We start from the raw sequence: 26,899 nt of genomic DNA, 5'->3' as shown, positions 1-26,899 counted from the left end.
GGTCAGAGGTTTTACCTCTAAATCTCTCGTGTCAGGTCAGAGGTTTTACCTCTAAATCTCTCTTTGTCAGGTCAGAGGTTGTTACTTCTACATCTCTCGTGTCAGGTCAGAGGTTTTACCTCTATATCTCTCGTGTCAGGTCATTGGTTTTACCTCTAATTCTCTCGTGTCAGGTCATTGGTTTTACCTCTAAATCTCTCGTGTCAGGTCAGAGGTTTTATCTCTCAATTTTCCGTGTTATGTCAGAGGTTTTACCTCTAAATCTCTCGTGTCAGGTCAGAGGTTTTACTTCAATCTCCCGTGTCAGGTCAGAGGTTTTACCTCTAAATATCCGGTGTCAGGTCAGAGGTTTTACCTCTCAATCTTCCGTGTCAGGTCAGAGGTTTTACCTCTCAATCTTCCGTGTCAGGTCCGAGGTTTTACCTCTATATCTCTCGTGTCAGGTCATTGGTTTTACCTCTTAATCTCTCGTGTCAGGTCAGAGGTTTTACCTCTGGATCTCTCGTGTCAGGTCAGAGGTTTTACCTCTCAATTTCCCATGTCAGGTCAGAGGTTTTACCTCTAAATCTCTCGTGTCAGGTCAGAGGTTTTACTTCTAGATCTCTCGTGTCAGGTCAGAGGTTTACCTCTAAATCTCTCGTGTCAGGTCAGAGGTTTTACCTGTATATCTCTCGTGTCAGGTCATTGGATTTACCTCTAAATCTCTCGTGTCAGGTCAGAGGTTTTACCTCTATCTCTCGTGTCAGGTCAGAGGTTTTACCTCTCAATTTTCAGTGTCATGTCAGAGGTTTTACCTCTAAATCTCTCGTGTCAGGTCAGAGGTTTTACATCTAGATCTCTCGTGTCAGGTCAGAGGTTTTTCTTCAATCTCGCGTGTCAGGTCAGAGGTTTTACCTCTAAATATCCCGTGTCAGGTCAGAGGTTTTACCTCTCAATCTTCCGTGTCAGGTCAGAGGTTTTACCTCTCAATCTTCCGTGTCAGGTCCGAGGTTTTACCTCAATCTCTCGTGTCAGGTCAGAGGTTTTACCTCTAGATTTCTCATGTCAGCTCAGAGGTTTTACCTTTAGATCTTTCGTGTCAGGTCAGAGGTTTTACCTCTATATCTCTCGTGTCAGGTCATTGGTTTTACCTCTTAATCTCTCGTGTCAGGTCAGAGGTTTTACCTCTAGATCTCTCGTGTCAGGTCAGAGGTTTTACCTCTCAATTTCCCGTGTCAGGTCAGAGGTTTTACCTTTAGATCTCTCGTGTCAGGTCAGAGGTTTTACCTCTAAATCTCTCGTGTCAGGTCAGAGGTTTTACCTCTAGATCTCTCGTGTCAGGTCAGACGTTTTACCTCAATTTCCCGTGTCAGGTCAGAGGTTTTACCTCTATACCTCTCGTGTCAGGTCATTGGTTTTACCTCTAAATCTCTCGTGTCAAGTCAGAGGTTTACCACTAAATCTTTCGTGTCTGGTCAGAGATTTTACCTCTCAATCTCCCGTATCAGGTCAGAGGTTTTACCTCTAAATCTCTCGTGTCAGGTCAGAGGTTTTACCTCTAGATCTTTCGTGTCAGGTCAGACGTTTTACCTCAATTTCCCGTGTCAGGTCAGAGGTTTTACCTCTATACCTCTCGTGTCAGGTCATTGGTTTTACCTCTAAATCTCTCGTGTCAAGTCAGAGGTTTTACCACTAAATCTTTCGTGTCAGGTCAGAGGTTTTACCTCTAGATCTCTCGTGTCTGGTCAGAGATTTTACCTCTCAATCTCCCGTGTCAGGTCAGAGGTTTTACCTCTAAATCTCTCGTGTCAGGTCAGAGGTTTTACCTCTAGATCTCTCATGTCAGCTCAGAGGTTTTACCTTTAGATCTTTCGTGTCAGGTCAGAGGTTTTACCTCTCAATTTCCCGTGCCAGGTCAGAGGTTTTACCTTTAGATCTCTCGTGTCAGGTCAGAGGTTTTACCTTTAGATCTCTCGTGTCAGGTCAGAGGTTTTACCTCTAAATCTCTCGTGTCAGGTCAGAGGTTTTACCTCTAAATCTCTCGTGTCAGGTCAGAGGTTTTACCTCTAGATCTCTCGTGTCTGGTCAGAGATTTTACCTCTCAATCTCCCGTATCAGGTCAGAGGTTTTACCTCTAAATCTCTCGTGTCAGGTCAGAGGTTTTACCTCTAGATCTCTCGTGTCAGGTCAGACGTTTTACCTCAATTTCCCGTGTCAGGTCAGAGGTTTTACCTCTATACCTCTCGTGTCAGGTCATTGGTTTTACCTCTAAATCTCTCGTGTCAAGTCAGAGGTTTTACCACTAAATCTTTCGTGTCAGGTCAGAGGTTTTACCTCTAGATCTCTCGTGTCTGGTCAGAGATTTTACCTCTCAATCTCCCGTGTCAGGTCAGAGGTTTTACCTCTAAATCTCTCGTGTCAGGTCAGAGGTTTTACCTCTAGATCTCTCATGTCAGCTCAGAGGTTTTACCTTTAGATCTTTCGTGTCAGGTCAGAGGTTTTACCTCTCAATTTCCCGTGCCAGGTCAGAGGTTTTACCTTTAGATTTCTCGTGTCAGGTCAGAGGTTTTACCTCTAAATCTCTCGTGTCAGGTCAGAGGTTTTACCTCTAGATCTCTCGTGTCAGGTCAGACGTTTTACCTCAATTTCCCGTGTCAGGTCAGAGGTTTTACCTCTATACCTCTCGTGTCAGGTCATTGGTTTTACCTCTAAATCTCTCGTGTCAGGTCAGAGGTTTTACCACTAAATCTTTCGTGTCAGGTCAGAGGTTTTACCTCTAGATCTCTCGTGTCAGGTCAGAGATTTTACCTCTCAATCTCCCGTGTCAGGTCAGAGGTTTTACCTCTAAATCTCTCGTGTCAGGTCAGAGGTTTTACCTCTAGATCTCTCATGTCAGGTCAGAGGTTTTACCTCAATTTCCCGTGTCAGGTCAGAGGTTTTACCTCTAGATCTCTCGTGTCAGGTCAGAGGTTTTACGTCAATCTCCCGTGTCAGGTCAGAGGTTTTACCTCTCAATCTTCCGTGTCAGGTCAGAGGTTTTACCTCTCAATCTCTCGTGTCAGGTCAGAGGTTTTACCTCTAGATTTCTCATGTCAGCTCAGAGGTTTTACCTTTAGATCTTTCGTGTCAGGTCAGAGGTTTTACCTCAATATCTCTCGTGTCAGGTCTTTGGTTTTACCTCTTAATCTCTCGTGTCAGGTCAGAGGTTTTACCTCTAGATCTCTCGTGTCAGGTCAGAGGTTTTACCTCTAGATCTCTCGTGTCAGGTCAGAGGTTTTACCTCACAATTTCCCGTGTCAGGTCAGAGGTTTTACCTTTAGATCTCTCGTGTCAGGTCAGAGGTTTTACCTCTCAATTTCCCATGTCAGGTCAGAGGTTTTACCTCTAAATCTCTCGTGTCAGGTCAGAGGTTTTACTTCTAGATCTCTCGTGTCAGGTCAGAGGTTTACCTCTAAATCTCTCGTGTCAGGTCAGAGGTTTTACCTCTAAATCTCTCGTGTCAGGTCAGAGGTTTTACCTCTAGATCTCTCGTGTCAGGTCAGAGGTTTTACCTCAATTTCCCGTGTCAGGTCAGAGGTTTTACCTCTAAATCTCTCGTGTCAGGTCAGAGGTTTTACGTCTAAATCTCCCATGTCAGGTCAGAGTTTTTACCTTCATATCTTTCGTGTCAAGTCAGAAGTTTTACCTCTAAATCTCCCGTGTCAGGTCAGAGGTTTTACCCCTAAATATCCCGTGTCAGGACAGAGGTTTTACCTCTAAATCTCTCGTGTCAGGTCAGAGGTTTTACCTCTAAATTTCTCGTGTCAGGTCAGAGGATTTACCTCTACATCTCCCGTGTCAGGTCAGAGGTTTTTCCTTTAGATCTTTCGTGTCAGGTCAGAGGTTTTACCTCTAAATTTCCCGTGTCAGGTCAGAGGTTTTACCTCTAAATCTCTCGTGTCAGGTCAGAGGTTTTACCTCTATATCTCTCGTGTCAGGTGAGAGGTTTTCCCTCTCAATTTCTCATATTAGGTCAGAGGTTTTACCTTTAGATCTCTCGTGTCAGGTCAGAGGTTTTACCTCTATCTCTCGTGTCAGGTCATTGGTTTTACCTCTAAATCTCTCGTGTCAGGTCAGAGGTTTTACCTCTATCTCTCGTGTCAGGTCAGAGGTTTTACTTCAATCTACCGTGTCAGGTCAGAGGTTTTACCTCTCAATCTTCCGTGTCAGGTCAGAGGTTTTACCTCTCAATCTTCCGTGTCAGGTCAGAGGTTTTACCTCTCAATCTTCCGTGTCAGGTCAGAGGTTTTACCTCTCAATCTCTCGTGTCAGGTCAGAGGTTTTACCTCTAGATTTCTCATGTCAGCTCAGAGGTTTTACCTTTAGATCTCTCGTGTCAGGTCAGAGGTTTTACCTCTATATCTCTCGTGTCAGGTCATTAGTTTTACCTCTTAATCTTTCGTGTCAGGTCAGAGGTTTTACCTCTAGGTCTCTCGTGTCAGGTCAGAGGTTTTACCTCGAGATCTCTCGTGTCAGGTCAGAGGTTTTACCTCTCAATTTCCCGTGTCAGGTCAGAGGTTTTACCTTTAGATCTCTCGTGTCAGGTCAGAGGTTTTACCTCTCAATTTCCCATGTCAGGTCAGAGGTTTTATCTCTAAATCTCTCGTGTCAGGTCAGAGGTTTTACCTCTAAATCTCTCGTGTCAGGTCAGAGGTTTTACCTCTTGATCTCTCGTGTCAGGTCAGGGGTTTTACCTCAATTTCCCGTGTCAGGTCAGAGGTTTTACCTCTAAATCTCTCGTGTCAGGTCAGAGTTTTTACCTTCATATCTTTCGTGTCAAGTCAGAGGTTTTACCTCTAAATCTCCCGTGTCAGGTCAGAGGTTTTACCCCTAAATATCCCGTGTCAGGTCAGAGGTTTTACCTCTAAATCTCTCGTGTCAGGTCATTGGTTTTACCTCTAAATCTCTCGTGTCAGGTGAGAGGTTTTACCTCTCAATTTCTCATATTAGGTCAGAGGTTTTACCTTTAGATCTCTCGTGTCAGGTCAGAGGTTTTACCTCTATCTCTCGTGTCAGGTCATTGGTTTTACCTCTAAATCTCTCGTGTCAGGTCAGAGGTTTTACCTCTATCTCTCGTGTCAGGTCAGAGGTTTTACCTCTCCATTTTCCGTGTCATGTCAGAGGTTTTACCTCTAAATCTCTCGTGTCAGGTCAGAGGTTTTACATCTAGATCTCTCGTGTCAGGTCAGAGGTTTTACTTCAATCTCCCGTGTCAGGTCAGAGGTTTTACCTCTAAATATCCCGTGTCAGGTCAGAGGTTTTACCTCTCAATCTTCCGTGTCAGGTCAGAGGTTTTACCTTTAGATCTCTCGTGTCAGGTCAGAGGTTTTACCTCTAAATCTCTCGTGTCAGGTCAGAGGTTTTACCTCTAGATCTCTCGTGTCAGGTCAGACGTTTTACCTGAATTTCCCGTGTCAGGTCAGAGGTTTTACCTCTATACCTCTCGTGTCAGGTCATTGGTTTTACCTCTAAATCTCTCGTGTCAAGTCAGAGGTTTTACCACTAAATCTTTCGTGTCAGGTCAGAGGTTTTACCTCTAGATCTCTCGTGTCAGGTCAGAGGTTTTACCTCTAAATCTCTCGTGTCAGGTCAGAGGTTTTACCTCTAGATCTCTCGTGTCAGGTCAGACGTTTTACCTGAATTTCCCGTGTCAGGTCAGAGGTTTTACCTCTATACCTCTCGTGTCAGGTCATTGGTTTTACCTCTAAATCTCTCGTGTCAAGTCAGAGGTTTTACCACTAAATCTTTCGTGTCAGGTCAGAGGTTTTACCTCTAGATCTCTCGTGTCTGGTCAGAGATTTTACCTCTCAATCTCCCGTGTCAGGTCAGAGGTTTTACCTCTAAATCTCTCGTGTCATGTCAGAGGTTTTACCTCTAGATCTCTCGTGTCAGGTCAGACGTTTTACCTCAATTTCCCGTGTCAGGTCAGAGGTTTTACCTCTCGTGTCAGGTCATTGGTTTTACCTCTAAATCTCTCGTGTCTGGTCAGAGATTTTACCTCTCAATCTCCCGTGTCAGGTCAGAGGTTTTACCTCTAAATCTCTCGTGTCAGGTCAGAGGTTTTACCTCTAGATCTCTCATGTCAGCTCAGAGGTTTTACCTTTAGATCTTTCGTGTCAGGTCAGAGGTTTTACCTCTCAATTTCCCGTGTCAGGTCAGAGGTTTTACCTTTAGATCTCTCGTCTCAGGTCAGAGGTTTTACCTCTAGATCTCTCGTGTCAGGTCAGACGTTTTACCTCAATTTCCCGTGTCAGGTCAGAGGTTTTACCTCTATACCTCTCGTGTCAGGTCATTGGTTTTACCTCTAAATCTCTCGTGTCAGGTCAGAGGTTTTACCACTAAATCTTTCGTGTCAGGTCAGAGGTTTTACCTCTAGATCTCTCGTGTCAGGTCAGAGATTTTACCTCTCAATCTCCCGTGTCAGGTCAGAGGTTTTACCTCTAAATCTCTCGTGTCAGGTCAGAGGTTTTACCTCTAGATCTCTCATGTCAGGTCAGAGGTTTTACCTCAATTTCCCGTGTCAGGTCAGAGGTTTTACCTCTAGATCTCTCGTGTCAGGTCAGAGGTTTTACGTCAATCTCCCGTGTCAGGTCAGAGGTTTTACCTCTCAATCTTCCGTGTCAGGTCAGAGGTTTTACCTCTCAATCTTCCGTGTCAGGTCAGAGGTTTTACCTCTCAATCTCTCGTGTCAGGTCAGAGGTTTTACCTCTAAATCTCTCGTGTCAGGTCAGAGGTTTTACCTCTAGATCTCTCATGTCAGGTCAGAGGTTTTACCTCAATTTCCCGTGTCAGCTCAGAGGTTTTACCTTAAGATCTTTCGTGCCAGGTCAGAGGTTTTACCTCTATATCTCTCGTGTCAGGTCATTGGTTTTACCTCTTAATCTCTCGTGTCAGGTCAGAGGTTTTACCTCGATCTCTCGTGTCAGGTCAGAGGTTTTACCTCTAGATCTCTCGTGTCAGGTCAGAGGTTTTACCTCTCAATTTCCCGTGTCAGGTCAGAGTTTTTACCTTTAGATCTCTCGTGTCAGGTCAGAGGTTTTACCTCTCAATTTCCCATGTCAGGTCAGAGGTTTTACCTCTAAATCTCTCGTGTCAGGTCAGAGGTTTTACCTCTAAATCTCTACGTGTCAGGTCAGAGGTTTTACCTCTAGATCTCTCGTGTCAGGTCAGAGGTTTTACCTCAATTTCCCGTGTCAGGTCAGAGGTTTTACCTCTAAATCTCTCGTGTCAGGTCAGAGGTTTTACCTCTAAATCTCCCATGTCAGGTCAGAGTTTTTACCTTCATATCTTTCGTGTCAAGTCAGAAGTTTTACCTCTAAATCTCCCGTGTCAGGTCAGAGGTTTTACCCCTAAATATCCCGTGTCAGGTCAGAGGATTTACCTCTAAATCTCCCGTGTCAGGTCAGTGGTTTTTCCTTTAGATCTTTCGTGTCAGGTCAGAGGTTTTACCTCTAAATTTCCCGCGTCAGGTCAGAAGTTTTACCTCTAAATCTCTCGTGTCAGGTCAGAGGTTTTACCTCTATATCTCTCGTGTCAGGTGAGAGGTTTTCCCTCTCAATTTCTCATATTAGGTCAGAGGTTTTACCTTTAGATCTCTCGTGTCAGGTCAGAGGTTTTACCTCTATCTCTCGTGTCAGGTCATTGGTTTTACCTCTAAATCTCTCGTGTCAGGTCAGAGGTTTTACCTCTATCTCTCGTGTCAGGTCAGAGGTTTTACCTCTCAATTTTCCGTGTCATGTCAGAGGTTTTACCTCTAAATCTCTCGTGTCAGGTCAGAGGTTTTACATCTAGATCTCTCGTGTCAGGTCAGAGGTTTTACTTCAATCTCCCGTGTCAGGTCAGAGGTTTTTCCTCTGAATCTTCCGTGTTTAATATCAGAGGTTTTACCTCTCAATCTTCCGTGTCAGGTCAGAGGTTTTACCTCTCAATCTCTCGTGTCAGGTCAGAGGTTTTACCTCTAGATCTCTCGTGTCAGGTCAGAGGTTTTACCTCTAGATCTCTCGTGTCAGGTCAGAGGTTTTACCTCTCAATTTCCTGTGTCAGGTCAGAGGTTTTACCTTTAGATCTCTCGTGTCAGGTCAGAGGTTTTACCTCTCAATTTCCCATGTCAGGTCAGAGGTTTTACCTCTACATCTCTTGTGTCAGGTCAGAGGTTTTACCTCTAGATCTCTCGTGTCAGGTCAGAGGTTTTACCTCAATTTCCCGTGTCAGGTCAGAGGTTTTACCTCTAAATCTCTCGTGTCAGGTCAGAGGTTTTACCTCTAAATCTCTCTTTGTCAGGTCAGAGGTTGTTACTTCTACATCTCTCGTGTCAGGTCAGAGGTTTTACCTCTATATCTCTCGTGTCAGGTCATTGGTTTTACCTCTAATTCTCTCGTGTCAGGTCATTGGTTTTACCTCTAAATCTCTCGTGTCAGGTCAGAGGTTTTATCTCTCAATTTTCCGTGTTATGTCAGAGGTTTTACCTCTAAATCTCTCGTGTCAGGTCAGAGGTTTTACATCTAGATCTCTCGTGTCAGGTCAGAGGTTTTACTTCAATCTCCCGTGTCAGGTCAGAGGTTTTACCTCTAAATATCCCGTGTCAGGTCAGAGGTTTTACCTCTCAATCTTCCGTGTCAGGTCAGAGGTTTTACCTCTCAATCTTCCGTGTCAGGTCCGAGGTTTTACCTCTATATCTCTCGTGTCAGGTCATTGGTTTTACCTCTTAATCTCTCGTGTCAGGTCAGAGGTTTTACCTCTGGATCTCTCGTGTCAGGTCAGAGGTTTTACCTCTCAATTTCCCATGTCAGGTCAGAGGTTTTACCTCTAAATCTCTCGTGTCAGGTCAGAGGTTTTACTTCTAGATCTCTCGTGTCAGGTCAGAGGTTTACCTCTAAATCTCTCGTGTCAGGTCAGAGGTTTTACCTGTATATCTCTCGTGTCAGGTCATTGGTTTTACCTCTAAATCTCTCGTGTCAGGTCAGAGGTTTTACCTCTATCTCTCGTGTCAGGTCAGAGGTTTTACCTCTCAATTTTCAGTGTCATGTCAGAGGTTTTACCTCTAAATCTCTCGTGTCAGGTCAGAGGTTTTACATCTAGATCTCTCGTGTCAGGTCAGAGGTTTTACTTCAATCTCGCGTGTCAGGTCAGAGGTTTTACCTCTCAATTTTCAGTGTCATGTCAGAGGTTTTACCTCTAAATCTCTCGTGTCAGGTCAGAGGTTTTACATCTAGATCTCTCGTGTCAGGTCAGAGGTTTTACTTCAATCTCGCGTGTCAGGTCAGAGGTTTTACCTCTAAATATCCCGTGTCAGGTCAGAGGTTTTACCTCTCAATCTTCCGTGTCAGGTCAGAGGTTTTACCTCTCAATCTTCCGTGTCAGGTCCGAGGTTTTACCTCTCAATCTCTCGTGTCAGGTCAGAGGTTTTACCTCTAGATTTCTCATGTCAGCTCAGAGGTTTTACCTTTAGATCTTTCGTGTCAGGTCAGAGGTTTTACCTCTATATCTCTCGTGTCAGGTCATTGGTTTTACCTCTTAATCTCTCGTGTCAGGTCAGAGGTTTTACCTCTAGATCTCTCGTGTCAGGTCAGAGGTTTTACCTCTCAATTTCCCGTGTCAGGTCAGAGGTTTTACCTTTAGATCTCTCGTGTCAGGTCAGAGGTTTTACCTCTAAATCTCTCGTGTCAGGTCAGAGGTTTTACCTCTAGATCTCTCGTGTCAGGTCAGACGTTTTACCTCAATTTCCCGTGTCAGGTCAAAGGTTTTACCTCTATACCTCTCGTGTCAGGTCATTGGTTTTACCTCTAAATCTCTCGTGTCAAGTCAGAGGTTTACCACTAAATCTTTCGTGTCTGGTCAGAGATTTTACCTCTCAATCTCCCGTATCAGGTCAGAGGTTTTACCTCTAAATCTCTCGTGTCAGGTCAGAGGTTTTACCTCTAGATCTCTCGTGTCAGGTCAGACGTTTTACCTCAATTTCCCGTGTCAGGTCAGAGGTTTTACCTCTATACCTCTCGTGTCAGGTCATTGGTTTTACCTCTAAATCTCTCGTGTCAAGTCAGAGGTTTTACCACTAAATCTTTCGTGTCAGGTCAGAGGTTTTACCTCTAGATCTCTCGTGTCTGGTCAGAGATTTTACCTCTCAATCTCCCGTGTCAGGTCAGAGGTTTTACCTCTAAATCTCTCGTGTCAGGTCAGAGGTTTTACCTCTAGATCTCTCATGTCAGCTCAGAGGTTTTACCTTTAGATCTTTCGTGTCAGGTCAGAGGTTTTACCTCTCAATTTCCCGTGCCAGGTCAGAGGTTTTACCTTTAGATATCTCGTGTCAGGTCAGAGGTTTTACCTCTAAATCTCTCGTGTCAGGTCAGAGGTTTTACCTCTAAATCTCTCGTGTCAGGTCAGAGGTTTTACCTCTAGATCTCTCGTGTCTGGTCAGAGATTTTACCTCTCAATCTCCCGTATCAGGTCAGAGGTTTTACCTCTAAATCTCTCGTGTCAGGTCAGAGGTTTTACCTCTAGATCTCTCGTGTCAGGTCAGACGTTTTACCTCAATTTCCCGTGTCAGGTCAGAGGTTTTACCTCTATACCTCTCGTGTCAGGTCATTGGTTTTACCTCTAAATCTCTCGTGTCAAGTCAGAGGTTTTACCACTAAATCTTTCGTGTCAGGTCAGAGGTTTTACCTCTAGATCTCTCGTGTCTGGTCAGAGATTTTACCTCTCAATCTCCCGTGTCAGGTCAGAGGTTTTACCTCTAAATCTCTCGTGTCAGGTCAGAGGTTTTACCTCTAGATCTCTCATGTCAGCTCAGAGGTTTTACCTTTAGATCTTTCGTGTCAGGTCAGAGGTTTTACCTCTCAATTTCCCGTGCCAGGTCAGAGGTTTTACCTTTAGATTTCTCGTGTCAGGTCAGAGGTTTTACCTCTAAATCTCTCGTGTCAGGTCAGAGGTTTTACCTCTAGATCTCTCGTGTCAGGTCAGACGTTTTACCTCAATTTCCCGTGTCAGGTCAGAGGTTTTACCTCTATACCTCTCGTGTCAGGTCATTGGTTTTACCTCTAAATCTCTCGTGTCAGGTCAGAGGTTTTACCACTAAATCTTTCGTGTCAGGTCAGAGGTTTTACCTCTAGATCTCTCGTGTCAGGTCAGAGATTTTACCTCTCAATCTCCCGTGTCAGGTCAGAGGTTTTACCTCTAAATCTCTCGTGTCAGGTCAGAGGTTTTACCTCTAGATCTCTCATGTCAGGTCAGAGGTTTTACCTCAATTTCCCGTGTCAGGTCAGAGGTTTTACCTCTAGATCTCTCGTGTCAGGTCAGAGGTTTTACGTCAATCTCCCGTGTCAGGTCAGAGGTTTTACCTCTCAATCTTCCGTGTCAGGTCAGAGGTTTTACCTCTCAATCTTCCGTGTCAGGTCAGAGGTTTTACCTCTCAATCTCTCGTGTCAGGTCAGAGGTTTTACCTCTAGATTTCTCATGTCAGCTCAGAGGTTTTACCTTTAGATCTTTCGTGTCAGGTCAGAGGTTTTACCTCAATATCTCTCGTGTCAGGTCTTTGGTTTTACCTCTTAATCTCTCGTGTCAGGTCAGAGGTTTTACCTCTAGATCTCTCGTGTCAGGTCAGAGGTTTTACCTCTAGATCGCTCGTGTCAGGTCAGAGGTTTTACCTCACAATTTCCCGTGTCAGGTCAGAGGTTTTACCTTTAGATCTCTCGTGTCAGGTCAGAGGTTTTACCTCTCAATTTCCCATGTCAGGTCAGAGGTTTTACCTCTAAATTTCTCGTGTCAGGTCAGAGGTTTTACTTCTAGATCTCTCGTGTCAGGTCAGAGGTTTACCTCTAAATCTCTCGTGTCAGGTCAGAGGTTTTACCTCTAAATCTCTCGTGTCAGGTCAGAGGTTTTACCTCTAGATCTCTCGTGTCAGGTCAGAGGTTTTACCTCAATTTCCCGTGTCAGGTCAGAGGTTTTACCTCTAAATCTCTCGTGTCAGGTCAGAGGTTTTACGTCTAAATCTCCCATGTCAGGTCAGAGTTTTTACCTTCATATCTTTCGTGTCAAGTCAGAAGTTTTACCTCTAAATCTCCCGTGTCAGGTCAGAGGTTTTACCCCTAAATATCCCGTGTCAGGACAGAGGTTTTACCTCTAAATCTCTCGTGTCAGGTCAGAGGTTTTACCTCTAAATTTCTCGTGTCAGGTCAGAGGATTTACCTCTACATCTCCCGTGTCAGGTCAGAGGTTTTTCCTTTAGATCTTTCGTGTCAGGTCAGAGGTTTTACCTCTAAATTTCCCGTGTCAGGTCAGAGGTTTTACCTCTAAATCTCTCGTGTCAGGTCAGAGGTTTTACCTCTATATCTCTCGTGTCAGGTGAGAGGTTTTCCCTCTCAATTTCTCATATTAGGTCAGAGGTTTTACCTTTAGATCTCTCGTGTCAGGTCAGAGGTTTTACCTCTATCTCTCGTGTCAGGTCATTGGTTTTACCTCTAAATCTCTCGTGTCAGGTCAGAGGTTTTACCTCTATCTCTCGTGTCAGGTCAGAGGTTTTACTTCAATCTACCGTGTCAGGTCAGAGGTTTTACCTCTCAATCTTCCGTGTCAGGTCAGAGGTTTTACCTCTCAATCTTCCGTGTCAGGTCAGAGGTTTTACCTCTCAATCTTCCGTGTCAGGTCAGAGGTTTTACCTCTCAATCTCTCGTGTCAGGTCAGAGGTTTTACCTCTAGATTTCTCATGTCAGCTCAGAGGTTTTACCTTTAGATCTCTCGTGTCAGGTCAGAGGTTTTACCTCTATATCTCTCGTGTCAGGTCATTAGTTTTACCTCTTAATCTTTCGTGTCAGGTCAGAGGTTTTACCTCTAGGTCTCTCGTGTCAGGTCAGAGGTTTTACCTCGAGATCTCTCGTGTCAGGTCAGAGGTTTTACCTCTCAATTTCCCGTGTCAGGTCAGAGGTTTTACCTTTAGATCTCTCGTGTCAGGTCAGAGGTTTTACCTCTCAATTTCCCATGTCAGGTCAGAGGTTTTATCTCTAAATCTCTCGTGTCAGGTCAGAGGTTTTACCTCTAAATCTCTCGTGTCAGGTCAGAGGTTTTACCTCTTGATCTCTCGTGTCAGGTCAGAGGTTTTACCTCAATTTCCCGTGTCAGGTCAGAGGTTTTACCTCTAAATCTCTCGTGTCAGGTCAGAGTTTTTACCTTCATATCTTTCGTGTCAAGTCAGAGGTTTTACCTCTAAATCTCCCGTGTCAGGTCAGAGGTTTTACCCCTAAATATCCCGTGTCAGGTCAGAGGTTTTACCTCTAAATCTCTCGTGTCAGGTCAGAGGTTTTACCTCTAAATCTCTCTTGTCAGGTCAGAGGTTGTTACCTCTACATCTCTCGTGTCAGGTCAGAGGTTGTTACCTCTATATCTCTTGTGTCAGGTCATTAGTTTTACCTCTAATTCTCTCGTGTCAGGTCATTGGTTTTACCTCTAAATCTCTCGTGTCATGTGAGAGGTTTTACCTCTCAATTTCTCATATTAGGTCAGAGGTTTTACCTTTAGATCTCTCGTGTCAGGTCAGAGGTTTTACCTCTATCTCTCGTGTCAGGTCATTGGTTTTACCTCTAAATCTCTCGTGTCAGGTCAGAGGTTTTACCTCTATCTCTCGTGTCAGGTCAGAGGTTTTACCTCTCCATTTTCCGTGTCATGTCAGAGGTTTTACCTCTAAATCTCTCGTGTCAGGTCAGAGGTTTTACATCTAGATCTCTCGTGTCAGGTCAGAGGTTTTACTTCAATCTCCCGTGTCAGGTCAGAGGTTTTACCTCTAAATATCCCGTGTCAGGTCAGAGGTTTTACCTCTCAATCTTCCGTGTCAGGTCAGAGGTTTTACCTCTCAATCTTCCGTGTCAGGTCAGAGGTTTTACCTCTCGTGTCAGGTCATTGGTTTTACCTCTAAATCTCTCGTGTCTGGTCAGAGATTTTACCTCTCAATCTCCCGTGTCAGGTCAGAGGTTTTACCTCTAAATCTCTCGTGTCAGGTCAGAGGTTTTACCTCTAGATCTCTCATGTCAGCTCAGAGGTTTTACCTTTAGATCTTTCGTGTCAGGTCAGAGGTTTTACCTCTCAATTTCCCGTGTCAGGTCAGAGGTTTTACCTTTAGATCTCTCGTCTCAGGTCAGAGGTTTTACCTCTAGATCTCTCGTGTCAGGTCAGACGTTTTACCTCAATTTCCCGTGTCAGGTCAGAGGTTTTACCTCTATACCTCTCGTGTCAGGTCATTGGTTTTACCTCTAAATCTCTCGTGTCAGGTCAGAGGTTTTACCACTAAATCTTTCGTGTCAGGTCAGAGGTTTTACCTCTAGATCTCTCGTGTCAGGTCAGAGATTTTACCTCTCAATCTCCCGTGTCAGGTCAGAGGTTTTACCTCTAAATCTCTCGTGTCAGGTCAGAGGTTTTACCTCTAGATCTCTCATGTCAGGTCAGAGGTTTTACCTCAATTTCCCGTGTCAGGTCAGAGGTTTTACCTCTAGATCTCTCGTGTCAAGTCAGAGGTTTTACGTCAATCTCCCGTGTCAGGTCAGAGGTTTTACCTCTCAATCTTCCGTGTCAGGTCAGAGGTTTTACCTCTCAATCTTCCGTGTCAGGTCAGAGGTTTTACCTCTCAATCTCTCGTGTCAGGTCAGAGGTTTTATCTCTAGATTTCTCATGTCAGCTCAGAGGTTTTACCTTTAGATCTTTCGTGTCAGGTCAGAGGTTTTACCTCAATATCTCTCGTGTCAGGTCATTGGTTTTACCTCTAGATCTCTCGTGTCAGGTCAGAGGTTTTACCTCTAGATCTCTCGTGTCAGGTCAGAGGTTTTACCTCTCAATTTCCCGTGTCAGGTCAGAGGTTTTACCTTTAGATCTCTCGTGTCAGGTCAGAGGTTTTACCTCTCAATTTCCCATGTCAGGTCAGAGGTTTTACCTCTAAATCTCTCGTGTCAGGTCAGAGGTTTTACTTCTAGATCTCTCGTGTCAGGTCAGAGGTTTACCTCTAAATCTCTCGTGTCAGGTCAGAGGTTTTACCTCTAGATCTCTCGTGTCAGCTCAGAGGTTTTACCTTTAGATCTTTCGTGTCAGGTCAGAGGTTTTACCTCTCAATTTCCCGTGTCAGGTCAGAGGTTTTACCTTTAGATCTCTCGTGTCAGGTCAGAGGTTTTACCTCTAGATCTCTCGTGTCAGGTCAGACGTTTTACCTCAATTTCCCGTGTCAGGTCAGAGGTTTTACCTCTATACCTTTCGTGTCAGGTCATTGGTTTTACCTCTAAATCTCTCGTGTCAGGTCAGAGGTTTTACCACTAAATCTTTCGTGTCAGGTCAGAGGTTTTACCTCTAGATCTCTCGTGTCAGGTCAGAGATTTTACCTCTCAATCTCCCGTGTCAGGTCAGAGGTTTTATCTCTAAATCTCTCGTGTCAGGTCAGAGGTTTTACCTCTAAATCTCTCGTGTCAGGTCAGAGGTTTTACCTCTTGATCTCTCGTGTCAGGTCAGAGGTTTTACCTCAATTTCCCGTGTCAGGTCAGAGGTTTTACCTCTAAATCTCTCGTGTCAGGTCAGAGTTTTTACCTTCATATCTTTCGTGTCAAGTCAGAGGTTTTACCTCTAAATCTCCCGTGTCAGGTCAGAGGTTTTACCCCTAAATATCCCGTGTCAGGTCAGAGGTTTTACCTCTAAATCTCTCGTGTCAGGTCAGAGGTTTTACCTCTAAATCTCTCTTGTCAGGTCAGAGGTTGTTACCTCTACATCTCTCGTGTCAGGTCAGAGGTTGTTACCTCTATATCTCTTGTGTCAGGTCATTGGTTTTACCTCTAAATCTCTCGTGTCAGGTGAGAGGTTTTACCTCTCAATTTCTCATATTAGGTCAGAGGTTTTACCTTTAGATCTCTCGTGTCAGGTCAGAGGTTTTACCTCTATCTCTCGTGTCAGGTCATTGGTTTTACCTCTAAATCTCTCGTGTCAGGTCAGAGGTTTTACCTCTATCTCTCGTGTCAGGTCAGAGGTTTTACCTCTCCATTTTCCGTGTCATGTCAGAGGTTTTACCTCTAAATCTCTCGTGTCAGGTCAGAGGTTTTACATCTAGATCTCTCGTGTCAGGTCAGAGGTTTTACTTCAATCTCCCGTGTCAGGTCAGAGGTTTTACCTCTAAATATCCCGTGTCAGGTCAGAGGTTTTACCTCTCAATCTTCCGTGTCAGGTCAGAGGTTTTACCTCTCAATCTTCCGTGTCAGGTCAGAGGTTTTACCTTTAGATCTCTCGTGTCAGGTCAGAGGTTTTACCTCTAAATCTCTCGTGTCAGGTCAGAGGTTTTACCTCTAGATCTCTCGTGTCAGGTCAGACGTTTTACCTCAATTTCCCGTGTCAGGTCAGAGGTTTTACCTCTATACCTCTCGTGTCAGGTCATTGGTTTTACCTCTAAATCTCTCGTGTCAAGTCAGAGGTTTTACCACTAAATCTTTCGTGTCAGGTCAGAGGTTTTACCTCTAGATCTCTCGTGTCTGGTCAGAGATTTTACCTCTCAATCTCCCGTGTCAGGTCAGAGGTTTTACCTCTAAATCTCTCGTGTCAGGTCAGAGGTTTTACCTCTAGATCTCTCGTGTCAGGTCAGACGTTTTACCTCAATTTCCCGTGTCAGGTCAGAGGTTTTACCTCTCGTGTCAGGTCATTGGTTTTACCTCTAAATCTCTCGTGTCTGGTCAGAGATTTTACCTCTCAATCTCCCGTGTCAGGTCAGAGGTTTTACCTCTAAATCTCTCGTGTCAGGTCAGAGGTTTTACCTCTAGATCTCTCATGTCAGCTCAGAGGTTTTACCTTTAGATCTTTTGTGTCAGGTCAGAGGTTTTACCTCTCAATTTCCCGTGTCAGGTCAGAGGTTTTACCTTTAGATCTCTCGTCTTAGGTCAGAGGTTTTACCTCTAGATCTCTCGTGTCAGGTCAGACGTTTTACCTCAATTTCCCGTGTCAGGTCAGAGGTTTTACCTCTATACCTCTCGTGTCAGGTCATTGGTTTTACCTCTAAATCTCTCGTGTCAGGTCAGAGGTTTTACCACTAAATCTTTCGTGTCAGGTCAGAGGTTTTACCTCTAGATCTCTCGTGTCAGGTCAGAGATTTTACCTCTCAATCTCCCGTGTCAGGTCAGAGGTTTTACCTCTAAATCTCTCGTGTCAGGTCAGAGGTTTTACCTCTAGATCTCTCATGTCAGGTCAGAGGTTTTACCTCAATTTCCCGTGTCAGGTCAGAGGTTTTACCTCTAGATCTCTCGTGTCAGGTCAGAGGTTTTACGTCAATCTCCCGTGTCAGGTCAGAGGTTTTACCTCTCAATCTTCCGTGTCAGGTCAGAGGTTTTACCTCTCAATCTTCCGTGTCAGGTCAGAGGTTTTACCTCTCAATCTCTCGTGTCAGGTCAGAGGTTTTATCTCTAGATTTCTCATGTCAGCTCAGAGGTTTTACCTTTAGATCTTTCGTGTCAGGTCAGAGGTTTTACCTCAATATCTCTCGTGTCAGGTCATTGGTTTTACCTCTAGATCTCTCGTGTCAGGTCAGAGGTTTTACCTCTAGATCTCTCGTGTCAGGTCAGAGGTTTTACCTCTCAATTTCCCGTGTCAGGTCAGAGGTTTTACCTTTAGATCTCTCGTGTCAGGTCAGAGGTTTTACCTCTCAATTTCCCATGTCAGGTCAGAGGTTTTACCTCTAAATCTCTCGTGTCAGGTCAGAGGTTTTACTTCTAGATCTCTCGTGTCAGGTCAGAGGTTTACCTCTAAATCTCTCGTGTCAGGTCAGAGGTTTTACCTCTAGATCTCTCGTGTCAGCTCAGAGGTTTTACCTTTAGATCTTTCGTGTCAGGTCAGAGGTTTTACCTCTCAATTTCCCGTGTCAGGTCAGAGGTTTTACCTTTAGATCTCTCGTGTCAGGTCAGAGGTTTTACCTCTAGATCTCTCGTGTCAGGTCAGACGTTTTACCTCAATTTCCCGTGTCAGGTCAGAGGTTTTACCTCTATACCTCTCGTGTCAGGTCATTGGTTTTACCTCTAAATCTCTCGTGTCAGGTCAGAGGTTTTACCACTAAATCTTTCGTGTCAGGTCAGAGGTTTTACCTCTAGATCTCTCGTGTCAGGTCAGAGATTTTACCTCTCAATCTCCCGTGTCAGGTCAGAGGTTTTGCCTCTAAATCTCTCGTGTCAGGTCAGAGGTTTTACCTCTAGATCTCTCATGTCAGGTCAGAGGTTTTACCTCAATTTCCCGTGTCAGGTCAGAGGTTTTACCTCTAGAGCTCTCGTGTCAGGTCAGAGGTTTTACGTCAATCTCCCGTGTCAGGTCAGAGGTTTTACCTCTCAATCTTCCGTGTCAGGTCAGAGGTTTTACCTCTCAATCTTCCGTGTCAGGTCAGAGGTTTTACCTCTCAATCTCTCGTGTCAGGTCAGAGGTTTTACCTCTAGATTTCTCATGTCAGCTCAGAGGTTTTACCTTTAGATCTTTCGTGTCAGGTCAGAGGTTTTACCTCAATATCTCTCGTGTCAGGTCATTGGTTTTACCTCTAGATCTCTCGTGTCAGGTCAGAAGTTTTACCTCTAGATCTCTCGTGTCAGGTCAGAGGTTTTACCTCTCAATTTCCCGTGTCAGGTCAGAGGTTTTACCTTTAGATCTCTCGTGTCAGGTCAGAGGTTTTACCTCTCAATTTCCCATGTCAGGTCAGAGGTTTTACCTCTAAATCTCTCGTGTCAGGTCAGAGGTTTTACTTCTAGATCTCTCGTGTCAGGTCAGAGGTTTACCTCTAAATCTCTCGTGTCAGGTCAGAGGTTTTACTTCTAGATCTCTCGTGTCAGGTCAGAGGTTTACCTCTAAATCTCTCGTGTCAGGTCAGAGGTTTTACCTCTAAATCTCTCGTGTCAGGTCAGAGGTTTTACCTCTAGATCTCTCGTGTCAGGTCAGAGGTTTTACCTCAATTTCCCGTGTCAGGTCAGAGGTTTTACCTCTAAATCTCTCGTGTCAGGTCAGAGGTTTTACGTCTAAATCTCCCATGTCAGGTCAGAGTTTTTACCTTCATATCTTTCGTGTCAAGTCAGAAGTTTTACCTCTAAATCTCCCGTGTCAGGTCAGAGGTTTTACCCCTAAATATCCCGTGTCAGGTCAGAGGTTTTACCTCTAAATCTCTCGTGTCAGGTCAGAGGTTTTACCTCTAAATTTCTCGTGTCAGATCAGAGGATTTACCTCTAAATCTCCCGTGTCAGGTCAGAGGTTTTTCCTTTAGATCTTTCGTGTCAGGTCAGAGGTTTTACCTCTAAATTTCCCGTGTCAGGTCAGAGGTTTTACCTGTAAATCTCTCGTGTCAGGTCAGAGGTTTTACCTCTATATCTCTCGTGTCAGGTGAGAGGTTTTCCCTCTCAATTTCTCATATTAGGTCAGAGGTTTTACCTTTAGATCTCTCGTGTCAGGTCAGAGGTTTTACCTCTATCTCTCGTGTTAGGTCATTGGTTTTACCTCTAAATCTCTCGTGTCAGGTCAGAGGTTTTACCTCTATCTCTCGTGTCAGGTCAGAGGTTTTACCTCTCAATTTTCCGTGTCATGTCAGAGGTTTTACCTCTAAATCTCTCGTGTCAGGTCAGAGGTTTTACATCTAGATCTCTCGTGTCAGGTCAGAGGTTTTACTTCAATCTACCGTGTCAGGTCAGAGGTTTTACCTCTCAATCTTCCGTGTCAGGTCAGAGGTTTTACCTCTCAATCTTCCGTGTCAGGTCAGAGGTTTTACCTCTCAATCTCTCGTGTCAGGTCAGAGGTTTTACCTCTAGATTTCTCATGTCAGCTCAGAGGTTTTACCTTTAGATCTTTCGTGTCATATCTCTCGTGTCAGGTCATTGGTTTTACCTCTTAATCTTTCGTGTCAGGTCAGAGGTTTTACCTCTAGGTCTCTCGTGTCAGGTCAGAGGTTTTACCTCTAGATCTCTCGTGTCAGGTCAGAGGTTTTACCTCTCAATTTCCCGTGTCAGGTCAGAGGTTTTACCTTTAGATCTCTCGTGTCAGGTCAAAGGTTTTACCTCTCAATTTCCCATGTCAGGTCAGAGGTTTTATCTCTAAATCTCTCGTGTCAGGTCATTGGTTTTACCTCTAAATCTCTCGTGTCAGGTCAGAGGTTTTACATCTAGATCTCTCGTGTCAGGTCAGAGGTTTTACTTCAATCTCCCGTGTCAGGTCAGAGGTTTTACCTCTAAATATCCCGTGTCAGGTCAGAGGTTTTACCTCTAAATCTCTCGTGTCAGGTCAGAGGTTGTTACCTCTAAATCTCTCGTGTCAGGTCAGAGGTTTTACGTCTAAATCTCCCATGTCAGGTCAGAGTTTTTACCTTCATATCTTTCGTGTCAAGTCAGAAGTTTTACCTCTAAATCTCCCGTGTCAGGTCAGAGGTTTTACCCCTAAATATCCCGTGTCAGGTCAGAGGTTTTACCTCTAAATCTCTCGTGTCAGGTCAGAGGTTTTACCTCTAAATTTCTCGTGTCAGGTCAGAGGATTTACCTCTAAATCTCCCGTGTCAGGTCAGAGGTTTTTCCTTTAGATCTTTCGTGTCAGGTCAGAGGTTTTACCTCAAAATTTCCCGTGTCAGGTCAGAGGTTTAACCTCTAAATCTCTCGTGTCAGGTCAGAGGTTTTACCTCTATATCTCTCGTGTCAGGTGAGAGGTTTTCCCTCTCAATTTCTCATATTAGGTCAGAGGTTTTACCTTTAGATCTCTCGTGTCAGGTCAGAGGTTTTACCTCTATCTCTCGTGTCAGGTCATTGGTTTTACCTCTAAATCTCTCGTGTCAGGTCAGAGGTTTTACCTCTATCTCTCGTGTCAGGTCAGAGGTTTTACTTCAATCTACCGTGTCAGGTCAGAGGTTTTACCTCTCAATCTTCCGTGTCAGGTCAGAGGTTTTACCTCTCAATCTTCCGTGTCAGGTCAGAGGTTTTACCTCTCAATCTCTCGTGTCAGGTCAGAGGTTTTACCTCTAGATTTCTCATGTCAGCTCAGAGGTTTTACCTTTAGATCTTTCGTGTCAGGTCAGAGGTTTTACCTCTATATCTCTCGTGTCAGGTCATTGGTTTTACCTCTTAATCTTTCGTGTCAGGTCAGAGGTTTTACCTCTAGGTCTCTCGTGTCAGGTCAGAGGTTTTACCTCTAGATCTCTCGTGTCAGGTCAGAGGTTTTACCTCTCAATTTCCCGTGTCAGGTCAGAGGTTTTACCTTTAGATCTCTCGTGTCATGTCAGAGGTTTTACCTCTCAATTTCCCATGTCAGGTCAGAGGTTTTATCTCTAAATCTCTCGTGTCAGGTCAGAGGTTTTACCTCTAAATCTCTCGTGTCAGGTCAGAGGTTTTACCTCTTGATCTCTCGTGTCAGGTCAGAGGTTTTACCTCAATTTCCCGTGTCAGGTCAGAGGTTTTACCTCTAAATCTCTCGTGTCAGGTCAGAGTTTTTACCTTCATATCTTTCGTGTCAAGTCAGAGGTTTTACCTCTAAATCTCCCGTGTCAGGTCAGAGGTTTTACCCCTAAATATCCCGTGTCAGGTCAGAGGTTTTACCTCTAAATCTCTCGTGTCAGGTCAGAGGTTTTACCTCTAAATCTCTCTTGTCAGGTCAGAGGTTGTTACCTCTACATCTCTCGTGTCAGGTCAGAGGTTGTTACCTCTATATCTCTTGTGTCAGGTCATTAGTTTTACCTCTAATTCTCTCGTGTCAGGTCATTGGTTTTACCTCTAAATCTCTCGTGTCAGGTGAGAGGTTTTACCTCTCAATTTCTCATATTAGGTCAGAGGTTTTACCTTTAGATCTCTCGTGTCAGGTCAGAGGTTTTACCTCTATCTCTCGTGTCAGGTCATTGGTTTTACCTCTAAATCTCTCGTGTCAGGTCAGAGGTTTTACCTCTATCTCTCGTGTCAGGTCAGAGGTTTTACCTCTCAATTTTCCGTGTCATGTCAGAGGTTTTACCTCTAAATCTCTCGTGTCAGGTCAGAGGTTTTACATCTAGATCTCTCGTGTCAGGTCAGATGTTTTACTTCAATCTCCCGTGTCAGGTCAGAGGTTTTACCTCTAAATATCCCGTGTCAGGTCAGAGGTTTTACCTCTCAATCTTCCGTGTCAGGTCAGAGGTTTTACCTCTCAATCTTCCGTGTCAGGTCCGAGGTTTTACCTCTCAATCTCTCGTGTCAGGTCAGAGGTTTTACCTCTAGATCTCTCGTGTCAGGTCAGAGGTTTTACCTCTCAATATCCCGTGTCAGGTCAGAGGTTTTACCTTTAGATCTCTCGTGTCAGGTCAGAGGTTTTACCTCTAAATCTCTCGTGTCAGGTCAGAGGTTTTACCTCTAGATCTCTCGTGTCAGGTCAGACGTTTTACCTCAATTTCCCGTGTCAGGTCAGAGGTTTTACCTCTATACCTCGTGTCAGGTCATTGGTTTTACCTCTAAATCTCTCGTGTCAAGTCAGAGGTTTTACCACTAAATCTTTCGTGTCAGGTCAGAGGTTTTACCTCTAGATCTCTCGTGTCTGGTCAGAGATTTTACCTCTCAATCTCCCGTGTCAGGTCAGAGGTTTTACCTCTAAATCTCTCGTGTCAGGTCAGAGGTTTTACCTCTAGATCTCTCGTGTCGGGTCAGACGTTTTACCTCAATTTCCCGTGTCAGGTCAGAGGTTTTACCTCTATACCTCTCGTGTCAGGTCATTGGTTTTACCTCTAAATCTCTCGTGTCTGGTCAGAGATTTTACCTCTCAATCTCCCGTGTCAGGTCAGAGGTTTTACCTCTAAATCTCTCGTGTCAGGTCAGAGGTTTTACCTCTAGATCTCTCATGTCAGCTCAGAGGTTTTACCTTTAGATCTTTCGTGTCAGGTCAGAGGTTTTACCTCTCAATTTCCCGTGTCAGGTCAGAGGTTTTACCTTTAGATCTCTCGTGTCAGGTCAGAGGTTTTACCTCTAAATCTCTCGTGTCAGGTCAGAGGTTTTACCTCTAGATCTCTCGTGTCAGGTCAGACGTTTTACCTCAATTTCCCGTGTCAGGTCAGAGGTTTTACCTCTATACCTCTCGTGTCAGGTCATTGGTTTTACCTCTAAATCTCTCGTGTCAGGTCAGAGGTTTTACCACTAAATCTTTCGTGTCAGGTCAGAGGTTTTACCTCTAGATCTCTCGTGTCAGGTCAGAGATTTTACCTCTCAATCTCCCGTGTCAGGTCAGAGGTTTTACCTCTAAATCTCTCGTGTCAGGTCAGAGGTTTTACCTCTAGATCTCTCATGTCAGGTCAGAGGTTTTACCTCAATTTCCCGTGTCAGGTCAGAGGTTTTACCTCTAGATCTCTCGTGTCAGGTCAGAGGTTTTACCTCTAGATTTCTCATGTCAGCTCAGAGGTTTTACCTTTAGATCTTTCGTGTCAGGTCAGAGGTTTTACCTTTAGATCTCTCGTGTCAGGTCAGAGGTTTTACCTCTCAATTTCCCATGTCAGGTCAGAGGTTTTACCTCTAAATCTCTCGTGTCAGGTCAGAGGTTTTACTTCTAGATCTCTCGTGTCAGGTCAGAGGTTTTACCTCTCAATTTCTCATATTAGGTCAGAGGTTTTACCTTTAGATCTCTCGTGTCAGGTCAGAGGTTTTACCTCTATCTCTCGTGTCAGGTCATTGGTTTTACCTCTAAATATCTCGTGTCAGGTCAGAGGTTTTACCTCTATCTCTCGTGTCAGGTCAGAGGTTTTACCTCTCAATTTTCCGTGTCATGTCAGAGGTTTTACCTCTAAATCTCTCGTGTCAGGTCAGAGGTTTTACATCTAGATCTCTCGTGTCAGGTCAGATGTTTTACTTCAATCTCCCGTGTCAGGTCAGAGGTTTTACCTCTAAATATCCCGTGTCAGGTCAGAGGTTTTACCTCTCAATCTTCCGTGTCAGGTCAGAGGTTTTACCTCTCAATCTTCCGTGTCAGGTCCGAGGTTTTACCTCTCAATCTCTCGTGTCAGGTCAGAGGTTTTACCTCTAGATCTCTCGTGTCAGGTCAGAGGTTTTACCTCTCAATATCCCGTGTCAGGTCAGAGGTTTTACCTTTAGATCTCTCGTGTCAGGTCAGAGGTTTTACCTCTAAATCTCTCGTGTCAGGTCAGAGGTTTTACCTCTAGATCTCTCGTGTCAGGTCAGACGTTTTACCTCAATTTCTTGTGTCAGGTCAGAGGTTTTACCTCTATACCTCGTGTCAGGTCATTGGTTTTACCTCTAAATCTCTCGTGTCAAGTCAGAGGTTTTACCACTAAATCTTTCGTGTCAGGTCAGAGGTTTTACCTCTAGATCTCTCGTGTCTGGTCAGAGATTTTACCTCTCAATCTCCCGTGTCAGGTCAGAGGTTTTACCTCTAAATCTCTCGTGTCAGGTCAGAGGTTTTACCTCTCAATTTCTCGTGTCAGGTCAGAGGGTTTACCTTTAGATCTCTCGTGTCAGGTCAGAGGTTTTACCTCTAGATCTCTCGTGTCAGGTCAGACGTTTTACCTCAATTTCCCGTGTCAGGTCAGAGGTTTTACCTCTATACCTCTCGTGTCAGGTCATTGGTTTTACCTCTAAATCTCTCGTGTCAGGTCAGAGGTTTTACCACTAAATCTTTCGTGTCAGGTCAGAGGTTTTACCTCTAGATCTCTCGTGTCAGGTCAGAGATTTTACCTCTCAATCTCCCGTGTCAGGTCAGAGGTTTTGCCTCTAAATCTCTCGTGTCAGGTCAGAGGTTTTACCTCTAGATCTCTCATGTCAGGTCAGAGGTTTTACCTCAATTTCCCGTGTCAGGTCAGAGGTTTTACCTCTAGATCTCTCGTGTCAGGTCAGAGGTTTTACGTCAATCTCCCGTGTCAGGTCAGAGGTTTTACCTCTCAATCTTCCGTGTCAGGTCAGAGGTTTTACCTCTCAATCTTCCGTGTCAGGTCAGAGGTTTTACCTCTCAATCTCTCGTGTCAGGTCAGAGGTTTTACCTCTAGATTTCTCATGTCAGCTCAGAGGTTTTACCTTTAGATCTTTCGTGTCAGGTCAGAGGTTTTACCTCAATATCTCTCGTGTCAGGTCATTGGTTTTACCTCTAGATCTCTCGTGTCAGGTCAGAGGTTTTACCTCTAGATCTCTCGTGTCAGGTCAGAGGTTTTACCTCTCAATTTCCCGTGTCAGGTCAGAGGTTTTACCTTTAGATCTCTCGTGTCAGGTCAGAGGTTTTACCTCTCAATTTCCCATGTCAGGTCAGAGGTTTTACCTCTAAATCTCTCGTGTCAGGTCAGAGGTTTTACTTATAGATCTCTCGTGTCAGGTCAGAGGTTTACCTCTAAATCTCTCGTGTCAGGTCAGAGGTTTTACTTCTAGATCTCTCGTGTCAGGTCAGAGGTTTACCTCTAAATCTCTCGTGTCAGGTCAGAGGTTTTACCTCTAAATCTCTCGTGTCAGGTCAGAGGTTTTACCTCTAGATCTCTCGTGTCAGGTCAGAGGTTTTACCTCAATTTCCCGTGTCAGGTCAGAGGTTTTACCTCTAAATCTCTCGTGTCAGGTCAGAGGTTTTACGTCTAAATCTCCCATGTCAGGTCAGAGTTTTTACCTTCATATCTTTCGTGTCAAGTCAGAAGTTTTACCTCTAAATCTCCCGTGTCAGGTCAGAGGTTTTACCCCTAAATATCCCGTGTCAGGTCAGAGGTTTTACCTCTAAATCTCTCGTGTCAGGTCAGAGGTTTTACCTCTAAATTTCTCGTGTCAGATCAGAGGATTTACCTCTAAATCTCCCGTGTCAGGTCAGAGGTTTTTCCTTTAGATCTTTCGTGTCAGGTCAGAGGTTTTACCTCTAAATTTCCCGTGTCAGGTCAGAGGTTTTACCTCTAAATCTCTCGTGTCAGGTCAGAGCTTTTACCTCTATATCTCTCGTGTCAGGTGAGAGGTTTTCCCTCTCAATTTCTCATATTAGGTCAGAGGTTTTACCTTTAGATCTCTCGTGTCAGGTCAGAGGTTTTACCTCTATCTCTCGTGTTAGGTCATTGGTTTTACCTCTAAATCTCTCGTGTCAGGTCAGAGGTTTTACCTCTATCTCTCGTGTCAGGTCAGAGGTTTTACCTCTCAATTTTCCGTGTCATGTCAGAGGTTTTACCTCTAAATCTCTCGTGTCAGGTCAGAGGTTTTACATCTAGATCTCTCGTGTCAGGTCAGAGGTTTTACTTCAATCTACCGTGTCAGGTCAGAGGTTTTACCTCTCAATCTTCCGTGTCAGGTCAGAGGTTTTACCTCTCAATCTTCCGTGTCAGGTCAGAGGTTTTACCTCTCAATCTCTCGTGTCAGGTCAGAGGTTTTACCTCTAGATTTCTCATGTCAGCTCAGAGGTTTTACCTTTAGATCTTTCGTGTCATATCTCTCGTGTCAGGTCATTGGTTTTACGTCTTAATCTTTCGTGTCAGGTCAGAGGTTTTACCTCTAGGTCTCTCGTGTCAGGTCAGAGGTTTTACCTCTAGATCTCTCGTGTCAGGTCAGAGGTTTTACCTCTCAATTTCCCGTGTCAGGTCAGAGGTTTTACCTTTAGATCTCTCGTGTCAGGTCAAAGGTTTTACCTCTCAATTTCCCATGTCAGGTCAGAGGTTTTATCTCTAAATCTCTCGTGTCAGGTCATTGGTTTTACCTCTAAATCTCTCGTGTCAGGTCAGAGGTTTTACATCTAGATCTCTCTTTTCAGGTCAGAGGTTTTACTTCAATCTCCCGTGTCAGGTCAGAGGTTTTACCTCTAAATATCCCGTGTCAGGTCAGAGGTTTTACCTCTAAATCTCTCGTGTCAGGTCAGAGGTTGTTACCTCTAAATCTCTCGTGTCAGGTCAGAGGTTTTACGTCTAAATCTCCCATGTCAGGTCAGAGTTTTTACCTTCATATCTTTCGTGTCAAGTCAGAAGTTTTACCTC

This window comes from Lampetra planeri, chromosome 60, assembly GCF_965212315.1.
Source record: "Lampetra planeri chromosome 60, kcLamPlan1.2.h2, whole genome shotgun sequence".
Classification (NCBI taxonomy): Eukaryota; Metazoa; Chordata; class Hyperoartia; order Petromyzontiformes; family Petromyzontidae; genus Lampetra; species Lampetra planeri.
This window is presented reverse-complemented; position numbering follows the sequence as displayed.